At 46.7% G+C, this 9,957-nt stretch overlaps 1 long non-coding RNA gene across 3 annotated transcripts; it reads left to right on the forward strand.

Annotated features, from left to right (window-relative positions):
- The first annotated feature begins 5,188 nt into the window (after window positions 1-5,188).
- LOC102546403 (uncharacterized) lies at window positions 5,189-9,683 on the forward strand. Of its 3 annotated transcripts, XR_594576.4 has the most exons (4): window positions 5,208-5,303; window positions 5,389-5,503; window positions 6,015-6,442; window positions 8,419-9,683. It is a non-coding gene; the product is annotated as an uncharacterized LOC102546403 (long non-coding RNA). The 3 variants fall into 3 exon arrangements; XR_005490006.2 differs by lacking the exon at window positions 5,389-5,503 and having other exon boundaries at window positions 5,189-5,303; XR_010055512.1 differs by having other exon boundaries at window positions 5,191-5,303; window positions 5,389-6,205.
- The last annotated feature ends 274 nt before the right edge of the window (window positions 9,684-9,957 follow it).

Here is a 9,957-nt window from a genome sequence, read left to right on the forward strand (position 1 = left end):
AAAGAAATACCATGTCCTTGAAAAAAAAAAAAAGAACAAAAACCCTTTTTTTCTCCCACTCTATGGGATCTGGCCTCTGCAGATGCTAGGCACACACAGACAGACAGACATGCAGGTAGAAGGTCCATACACATAAAATAAAAATTCTTTTAAAAATTAGTTATTATGTGTGTGTGATTAGGTCTCTGTGCTTATCTCTCCAGGTACCCACGGCGTCCAAAAGTATCTGGAGGTACAGGTGGCTGTGATTCCAGCACCAAACCCAAGTCCTCTGCAAGAGCTGTCTGCCCTCTTAAACACCGAGTTCTTTCCAGCCATATTGTACGTGTTTGCGTTCTTTGTAAATCAGACTTGTCTTAAACTGTGGTGATTCTCTTTCTTCTGCCTCCATGTTGCTGGGACGTTTGAATTATAGTAGTGAGTGGGGTTTCACCCAGTAGGACTACAGTATCCCTGGGTCAGTAAGGGGTGCAGAGAAGACCTGCCCCAGAAGCAGTGTCAGGGAACAGAGTACGCTGCATCGCATGTGAGCAACCACTTACGTAGCGGAAGCCTTGGACTGTGATTGGTTGGTACATTGCCTCAGAGTAGACAGTGGGCACTCACACCGCTAGGGGCGTCTGTGGAATAAACACGTAAAAGGAGCTGTGGGAGTGCAGACTCGTCAGCAGGCCAGCTACAGGCTACTAGCGTGTCCCAGTTGGTGGGAATACCCAGGACCGTGATGCACCATGCCTCTTACTTAGAATCTCAGTGTGCTAGGTGGGCTGGTCGCCAGCCAGGCCTGCATTTTCTCCTACACTGGGATTGTGATAAGCCACCATGCTTGGCCCTTAAAAGTCTTTAAAATGGGGCTGGGGATTTAGCTCAGTGGTAGAGCGCTTACCTAGGAAGCGCAAGGCCCTGGGTTCGGTCCCCAGCTCAAAAAAAAAAAAAAAAAAAAAAAAAAAAAAAAAAAAAGTCTTTAAAATGACAAATAAACCAGGAGACGGTGGTGGTGCACACCTTTTATCCCAGCACTCAGGAGGCAGAGGCAGGTGGATCTCTGAGTTCGAGGCCAGTCTGCTCTACAAACCTAGTTCCAGGACAGCCAAGGCTACACAGAGAAAGCCTGTCTCACAAACCAAACCAAACCAAACCAAACCAAACCAAACCAAACCAAACCAAACCAAACCAAGAGAACCATTACTAGATAAGGAAATAAAAATAAAACGATAAACTCACTGGTGATGCAAGCCTTTAATCCCAGCTTTTAGGAGGCAGAGGCAGGTGGGACTCTGTTCTTTTTTTTTTTTTTTTAAGATTTATTTATTATATATAACTACACTGTAGCTGTCTGCAGACACACCAGAAGAGGGCACCAGATCTCATTACAGATGGTTGTGAGCCACCATGTGGTTGCTGGGATTTGAACTCAAAACCTCTGGAAGAGCAGTCAGTGCTCTTAACCACTGAGCCATCTCCCCAGCCCAAGGCCAGCCTGTTCTACAGAGTAAATTCCTGAACAGACAGGACCACACAGAGAAACCGGTCTTGTAAAAACAACAGCAACAATAACAATAATTTTTTAAAAAGACAAATAATCGACTGTTTTACATTGCCATATTCAACCAGTAGCTTCATGTGCTGTGGAGACGCTCACCTGTAACCCCAGCAGCAGGATCAGAAGTTCAAAGTCACCCTCGGCCACACAGTTTGCAGCCAGCCTGGACAACTTAGTGTGACCTATCTCCAAACGAAGGACAGCAAGAGAGCTGAACCTCGGTGGCAGAGCCCTTGCCCACCACGGACGAAGCTGTAGAATCCAGGAAAGAGATAGAGGATGTAAGGGAAGCAAGACCCTCTAAGGATGACCCCAGGCACCCTGATAGAGACTTCCAGTTCGCACGAATAGCACTGGAGGCTGAAAAGCAGAGCCTAGCAACCAGTAACCAATCCTGCACGGGACTGGCAAAACCCCCGTGGTGTGGGATTGTGGCTGTTTCAAAATGAGGCTTTCCCCACAGCTAATCTGCGGGTGCAGGTGATTAGAGCAAATTAGCTGGGTTCAGGTGTCCTTTCTCCCTAAGTACCATCTATCTGCCCCCGGATTACCAAACACCACTTATTTTTACCCCAGAGAGAGGCTCTGGGCCAGACAGAAAGTTAAGAATAGAAAGCTACCAGGTCATCTGACTGCGGTGTAACCACCACCTTGTGGTTCGCTGCTGCGTGGAAACCTGCTTCCTTAAATAAAAAAAGCGTTGGTCTTTTCTGAAACCCATGAGTCACAAGATGCTCGGCCAAGGCAAGAGCTACCACTGACAGTTCAGCTAAGACGCAGAGTTCAGAATATAGATTCATGCGAGGCATGGTGGCACACATCTTTAATCCAAGCACTTGGATGGCAGAGGAAGATGGACCTCTGTGCACTTAAAGCTGATCCGTTTAACTACAGAGTTCCAGAGTCGGCCAGGACTACATCGTAAAGTTTATGTATATTTGTGTGTGTGTGTGTGTGTGTGTGTGTGTGTGTGTGTGTGTGTGTGTATTCACATTCTTACTGCCCGAAATATGTCTTTTTTTTTTTTTTTTTGGTTCTTTTTTTCGGAGCTGGGGATCGAACCCAGGGCCTTGCGCTTCCTAGGCAAGCGCTCTACCACTGAGCTAAATCCCCAACCCCATATGTCTTCTTGTCATTTGAGATGACAGTAGGAGCAGGGAGGTCAGTCTCCCCTTCCATAATGGTTTGCATAGGAAATGTGCCCCCCCAAAGACGTGGTCGCCCCCTGGTGGTGCTTTTGAGTGTTGACTAAGCAGAAGGGCACAGGCTTCACGACTCCATTAGTAAGTTCATCTCTGAATGGACTATAAGGAGGTGGAGCCTGTAGAGGAAATGGGTTACTGGAACATGCCTTTAAAGAGCCTTCCTTTGCCTGGCTGTGGCGGCGGTGCACACCTTTAATCCCAGCACTCAGGAGCCAGAGGCAGGCAGATCTCTGAATCTGAGGCCAGCCTGGTCTACAGAGGGAGTTCCAGGACAGCCAGGGCTACACAGAGATCCTTTTGTTCTACCTCCACATGCAAACCTCGCCCTTATGGTTCAGCCTTGCTTCACCAATCACAGCCTGAACCCCCGAAACTAAGCCAGAATAGACCTTCGTTTTCAATACTCACTGGTCAGTACTCTGTCACAGCAGTGAAAAGCTGACAGACTACTACAGTTTCCTCTTACCCTCTCCTCTAGAGCAATGGTCCTCCCCCCTCCTAATGCTGTGTGTGACTCCTTAATACAGTTCCTCATATCGTGGTGACCTCCAACTTAAACGTTTGTCATTACTTCATTTTGCTACGGTTATAAACCATAACGTAAATGTCTGATTTGCAGATGGTCTTAGGTGGCCTCTGTGAGTCATCCGACGCTTCCATAGGGGTCGCGACCCATAGGTTGAGAACAGCTGCTCCGGCGCAGCTCATAAAGCACAGAATGAAGGTTACAGAGCAGTGACCAGCTACTCAAAAGAACATCCTTACCTACGTACACACAGGCCTGTTCAAGCTGCCCCAAGCTTATTGTCATCGGCCACATCCCTGTAGCAACCACACTTCTGTAGGAGCCTCCACTCCTCACCTATCCAAAGCACACAACACACTGCTTTCTGTTTCTTTGACTCCTCCTTTTCAAAGGTTCCCGTGTCACAAACCCTAGACTACAGCAAGATGGTGGTGCAGCAGGTGAAGGGTTTTGCAGCACAAGCCTGGTGTCCTGAGTTCAATCCCCAGCACCCAAAGAAAGGTGAAAAGAAAACAACTCTATAAAATTGTCCTCTGACCTCCGTCTGCGCTCCATGGCACAGGCACCGCGCGCGCGCGCGCGCGCACAGACACACACACACACACACACACACACACACACACACACACACACACGGCATGCACGCGCGCACATCACAGGCACATAATAAACAACAATAAGGGCTGGAGAGATGGCTCAGCAGTTAAGGGCACTGACTGTTCTTCCAGAGGTCCTGAGTTCAATTCCCAGCAACCACGTGGTGGCTCACAACCATCTGTAATGGGATCTGATGCCCTCTTCTGGTGTGTCTGAAGACAACTACTTATGTACATAAAATAATCTTTTTTAAAAAAACAATAAATGAAATATAATTATACTAGGTATAGCCCCCTTTATTTTTAATTTAGGTTTATTTATTTTATGTGTATGAATGTTGCGTTTAGCCTGCAGGTCTATGTACCTGCACTACACACATCTGAGTAGGGCAGAATAAGGTGGCCAGTTGCCTGGAACTGGTGTTATAGGAGGTGGTGAGCTACCATGTGGGTGCTGGGAACAGAACCCAGATCTCTGTAAGAGCAACAAGCATTCTAAGCTGCTGATGGTCTCCTTTTTTTTTTTTTTTTTTTTTTTGGTTCTTTTTTTCGGAGCTGGGGACCGAACCCAGGGCCTTGCGCTTCCTAAGCAAGCGCTCTACCACTGAGCTAAATCCCCAACCCAACCTTGAACTTCTTTTTTTTTTTTTTTTTGGTTCTTTTTTTTCGGAGCTGGGGACCGAACCCAGGGCCTTGCGCTTCCTAGGCAAGTGCTCTACCACTGAGCTAAATCCCCAACCCCCAACCTTGAATTTCTAAGCCGTCTGCCAGGTACTGAGATTACATGAACAGCCACAGCATCTCACTCAATTTCTTTTTTATTATTGTTTATTATTTTTCTTTGTTTTTGTTGGGCTTAAAAAAAATGAATGTAGCCATGAGTAGCCTGAAACTCAATATTGTAGTCCAGGCTAGCCTGGAACTCACAAAGACCCACCTGCCTTAACCTCCCAAAAGCTGGGATTGAAGGCCTGCTCCTCATCGTCCCTTGGATGGACGGTGTTTGAGGGAGTCTCATGTAGCTTCCCTCCCACCACCCAAGACATGTTCTTGTGCCTCGGCTCTCTTTGCCTCTGCATCTGCATGCACAGGTCTGAGATCATAGGTGTGTGCCTTAGGCTTGGATTCTTTTCTCTTCTTTTTTAATAAAAGAGAGTCCTACACTGTAGGTCAGGCTGACCTGGACATCATTAGTTATTACGTAGCCCAGGCTGGACTTGAATTTGTGGCCCTTCTCTGGACTCAGCTTCCTGATTCATAGGATTGCAGATGTGTCCCAGCAGCCCCATAACTAACTCCAAATGAGTTTCGTTTTCACTTTCGTTTTGTTTCTGTAATTGTTAGTGTTAACTGTCCATTGTCAGAATCTAGGCTCATATGAGAGCTGGGCCTTGGCCATGCTGTGGGAGGTCGTCTTGCTTAGGTTTACTAAGGTAAGTGGGAGCACTGGGGGTGGGGGGGGATGTCATTGCTTGTGCTGGGACCACTGTGCCCCCTAACTGTGACCAGCTGCTTCAGGCTGCTTCTGCTTTCACCCACTGCCGTGATGGTGTGAGATGGCCTCAGAAGCCAGGAGAGTGCTGGGCTCCTTGGAAGTGGAATAAAGAAGCTATGACCCACCGTATGGATTTCAGTAAGTCCAGACCTCACGGGTATCACACAGAGGAATGGACACCAATAGATTAGCCTGGTCTACAGAGTGAATTCCAGGATAGCCAGGACTATACGCATACGCGCGCGCGCACACACACACACACACACACACACACACACACACACACACACGCGCGCGCGCGCGCGCGCGCGCGCGCACAAAACCCAAAAACAGTAAGACAAAAACCCTGTCTCAAAAAAAATGAACATATGAATTCAATCCTAAAAGAAGAGGTTTTGAGATAGACCCTCCCTAAGTTGTCCAGGCTGACTTCCACCTCACTCTCCAGGGCAGGCAACCCACAATCTTGGCATTACCTGCCTCAGCCTCCCCAGGAACTAGAGCCGACTCGTGTCACTAGGTTTACAAAACTTTCTTTCGGGCTCAAGCAAAGCTTCTCCTGGGTCCAGGCAACTCTCTGGGCTTTTCTCCCACGTGATGACGCAGTGTGACTCAGCAACCCATGGGTGACTTCAGTGTGACTACCTAGGTGCTCCTGTCTTCCGTCGGTGAACTCCCCACACAGGGCCTCCCAGGAAGAGTGCAGCCTGGAGAGACTGCTGCTCAGAAGCCGAGGAAGGAAGTGGCGATATTCCATTGGACAGGATGAGTCACATGGGCCTAACCACCGAAGAGTCAGGGACCAGAATTTCCACGGACTCTAATTCTAGGTCCTGAAAGGTAAGGAAAACTGGACATTGGAGAGATTGTGACTCGATGACGCTTGATAAAAGAAACTTTAGGGAGAAATGACTCAGCAGTACGAGCGTGGACCTCTCTTGCTTAAGACCCAAGTTCAGTTCCCTGCACCCAAGTCTGCTCACAACCAAGCCTAACTCCAGTTCCAGGACCCAGGGCGCCCTCCTTCTACCCGCTGAAGGCACCAGGCCCAGATGTGCTGCACAGATGCACAAGCAGGTAAAACATTTATACTCATAAAATAAAATAAATACATTTAACCTTTTATTTTATTTTTAGATTTATTTATTTATTATATATAAGCACACTGTAGCTGTTTTCAGACACCCCAGAGGAGGGCATCAGATCCCATTACAGATGGTTGTGAGCCACCACGTGGTTGCTGGGAACTGAACTCAGGAGGAAGAGCAGTCAGTGCTCTTAACCACTGAGCCATCTCTCCAGCCCCATTTAACCTTTTAGATGAAAGTTTTATTCTTTGGTTGGAACCCCTGCTTGCCCCACACAAGCTAGGAAACCCCAGGTGCTCTCCTTCCCTGAACCCCTCTGGCAGTAGGTCATCATCAACCTGTCTCATTTTAGGTAACCCACCCAGGGCCTCAGCTTTTTACCATATATGGGCACAATCCCAGCTTTTAGCTAATACGTCACCACCCCTCGCCTAAGTCCTACAAAACCCCCCATGTCTTAGCCCACATGAACGATTTCCTTGACTCCTTACCTTGGGACCTTTGAACCTGCCCTGGAACACAGCCTAATAGACTGCCTTTTTCTGTTTCTAATCTGGCCTATATTACGTCTGCGAGAAACCTACTACTTAAAGGGAGGGTGGTGCTTAATACAGGTTACGTACTAGGTGACTACTGTCCGAGCCAATTCCTTAAAGCTGGGAGAAGGCGGCTGCTCCAAATGAACTTTTTTAGGCTGTTGGCGCTCTCTCTCTCTCTCTCTCTCTCTCTCTCTCTCTCTCTCTCTCCCTCTCCCTCTCCCTCTCCCTCTCCCTCTCCCTCCCCCCCCCCCCCGCCATCTCCCTTCCCTTTCCCCTCTCCCTCTCCCTCTCCCTTTTTCTACCTCCCTCTCCCTCTCTAACAATAACATTTTTAATAATATATTTGTTTTATTTGTGGGCTGTACCTGTCCACGTGCTGAGGAACAGTGCTTGGGCTCCCTTGAGCTGCAGTTACAGGCATTTTCAGCTCAGAAATACAGTCTGAATGATGGCATTACAAAAAAATGTCCCCATGCTGCCACAGGCACAATTTTTTGTTTCCACATGTTTTATTTACAATGACTCCCACTTGATTCTTAATCTTTGCAGTGGGCTCAATTTTTTTTGTTATACGTGTATGTGTGTATGCATATTCCAGTGCATGCAGGTATTGTGGATATGTGGATGTCATTCCTCAGGTACCATCCACCTCAGTGTGTCTCTCGTTAGCCTGGAGACCAATCCTTCCAAAAGTTAATCACCGAATAGGTTTAATTAACTGGGGTTATTTTCACCATTCTTGTCAGTGTATCTCTTTTTTAACATGTGTGTGTGCTTGGCCTGCATGTATGCTTGTGCAGGGCATGTGAGCCTGGTGCTCCTGACCATGACCAGAAGAGCGGGTCAGGTTCCCTGGCAATGAAGCTCCTTATGACTGTGACCACTTGTGGGGAATGAGAATCAAATCCTGGCCCTCTGAATGAGCACTCTTAACGGCCGAACCTGGCCTTTTCACATTGGTTCTCCAGATCAACTCAAGTCCTTATGTTTCTACAACAACCACTTTACTCATGAACCATCTTCCCCCACCTGCTGTTTTATTTTACTCTGTTTGGGTGTGTTTAACTTTATTCTCCACTTTTTGGTACTTATTTTTATTTTCTTAATAATGTATATGCCGTGTGTATGGGCAGAAAATAAAACATGGCGTGGGACCCCTGACCCCAGCAGGAGCTGGTGTGGCTGCTGGGAACTGAGCTCAGGAATTCTTAACCACCGAGTCCTCTCTTCAGGGTCTTGCTGTGCATCTAAGCAGGCATTGGTCTCCATGGTTGACTCGTCCAGGTCTCCCTGGCACTGAGATTACAAGCATGTGCCACCAAGACCAAACAAGGGGACTAATTCTTTCAGGCTAATTTATTTGTTACCATTTGACACCGGTATCCCACGTGATATGGAAGTGTCTAAGGTCCGTTTCTATCCACAGAACTCTCCGGACACCGAAGTGTGCTGTCTCAGGACACCAAGGGGATGTGACAATCAGTTCTGACGCCATCTACCTAAAGTCGAAGATGAAAATAACACCCAATTAATGAAACCTATTAAATGAGTAGCTATATACAGGTTTTTATTACAGCATCCCACCAATAAATGCTCTACCAATGACTATACTTTGACTGCTAAACGCACCCTCTTCTAACTACTGTTCTAGGGTTTTCTATCGCTATACAATTAAATAATGTGTCTTTATTTCTTTCCCCTAAACTCTGTCCCCCAACTCACAACTCCTCAACACTTCTAAGATTTTTTTTTTTTTCGACTGAACTCAGGGGTTAGGCAAGAGCTCTACCAATGAGCTAAATCCCCAACCACTTCTAGGATTTTACCCAACAATTATCCACTATTTATTTCCCATAAGAAAAGCCAAAATATAGTATCAGAACTGCTACCCTGAGGGCTCCATCCCAAACCTCTACCCATACTGGATGCTGCTGCTCATAAAGCCAAGCCACCTGCACCTCGGACTGACCACAAGTAAATTAGAGTTCCCACAGTCCTCTCCTCAGGGTTAAAAACAGATGGTCTAAAACAGATCTGCACTGGGATTGGGGATTTAGCTCAGTGGTAGAGCGCTTGCCTAGCAAGCGCAAGGCCCTGGGTTCAGTCCCCAGCTCCAAAAAAAAGAAAAGAAAAAAAAAAAAAAAAAACAGATCTGCACAACTAAGAAACACACTTAGCTTCTATTTACTGGTTTATTTATTATATTCAGTATATATCATATATACATACATACATATGTGTGTGTGTGTGTATAGACTGGTTTACTGGAGAATTCTGTGTTAGTGTAGCAAAACTCATACACATTTGCTGTCAGAAAAGTACTGTGGATGGAAACAGACCTTAGGGACTGGAGAGATGGCTCAGCAGTTAAGAGCACTGACTGCTCTTCCAGAGGTCCTGAGTTCAATTCCCAGCAATGACATGATGGTTCATAACCATCTGTAATGAGATCTCACGCCCTCTAACAATCATCTGTAACTACACTTTTGGGAGATCCACTGCCCTCTTCTGGCCTCCTCGAGTACTGCAGTCATGTAGGGCAAAGCATAGGATGCAGGCAAAATAAACATGGTGATGCGCATCTTTAATCCCGGCAGGCAAGTGAATCTCTTAAAGACCAGCCTGCTCCGCTGAGCGAGTTCCAGGACGACCAGGGTTACACAGAAACAAAACAAAACAAAACAAAACAAAGACAATTAACATTTGCTGTGGGGGCTGGAGAGATGGCTCAGTGGTTAAGAGCACTGACTGCTCTTCCAGAGGTCCTGAGTTCAATTCCCAGCAACCACATGGTGACTCACAACCATCTGTAATGGGATCTGATGCCCTCTTCTGGTGTGTCTGAAGACAGCTAGAGTGTACTCATATATAATAAAGAAATAATTAAAAAAAAAAGACCGAATCTTTGTTTACAGTAAAAAACAAACAAACAAACAAAAAAAAGTCTTCTCTTCCTCTACTACCC

Source organism: Rattus norvegicus, chromosome 10, assembly GCF_036323735.1.
Source record: "Rattus norvegicus strain BN/NHsdMcwi chromosome 10, GRCr8, whole genome shotgun sequence".
Classification (NCBI taxonomy): Eukaryota; Metazoa; Chordata; class Mammalia; order Rodentia; family Muridae; genus Rattus; species Rattus norvegicus.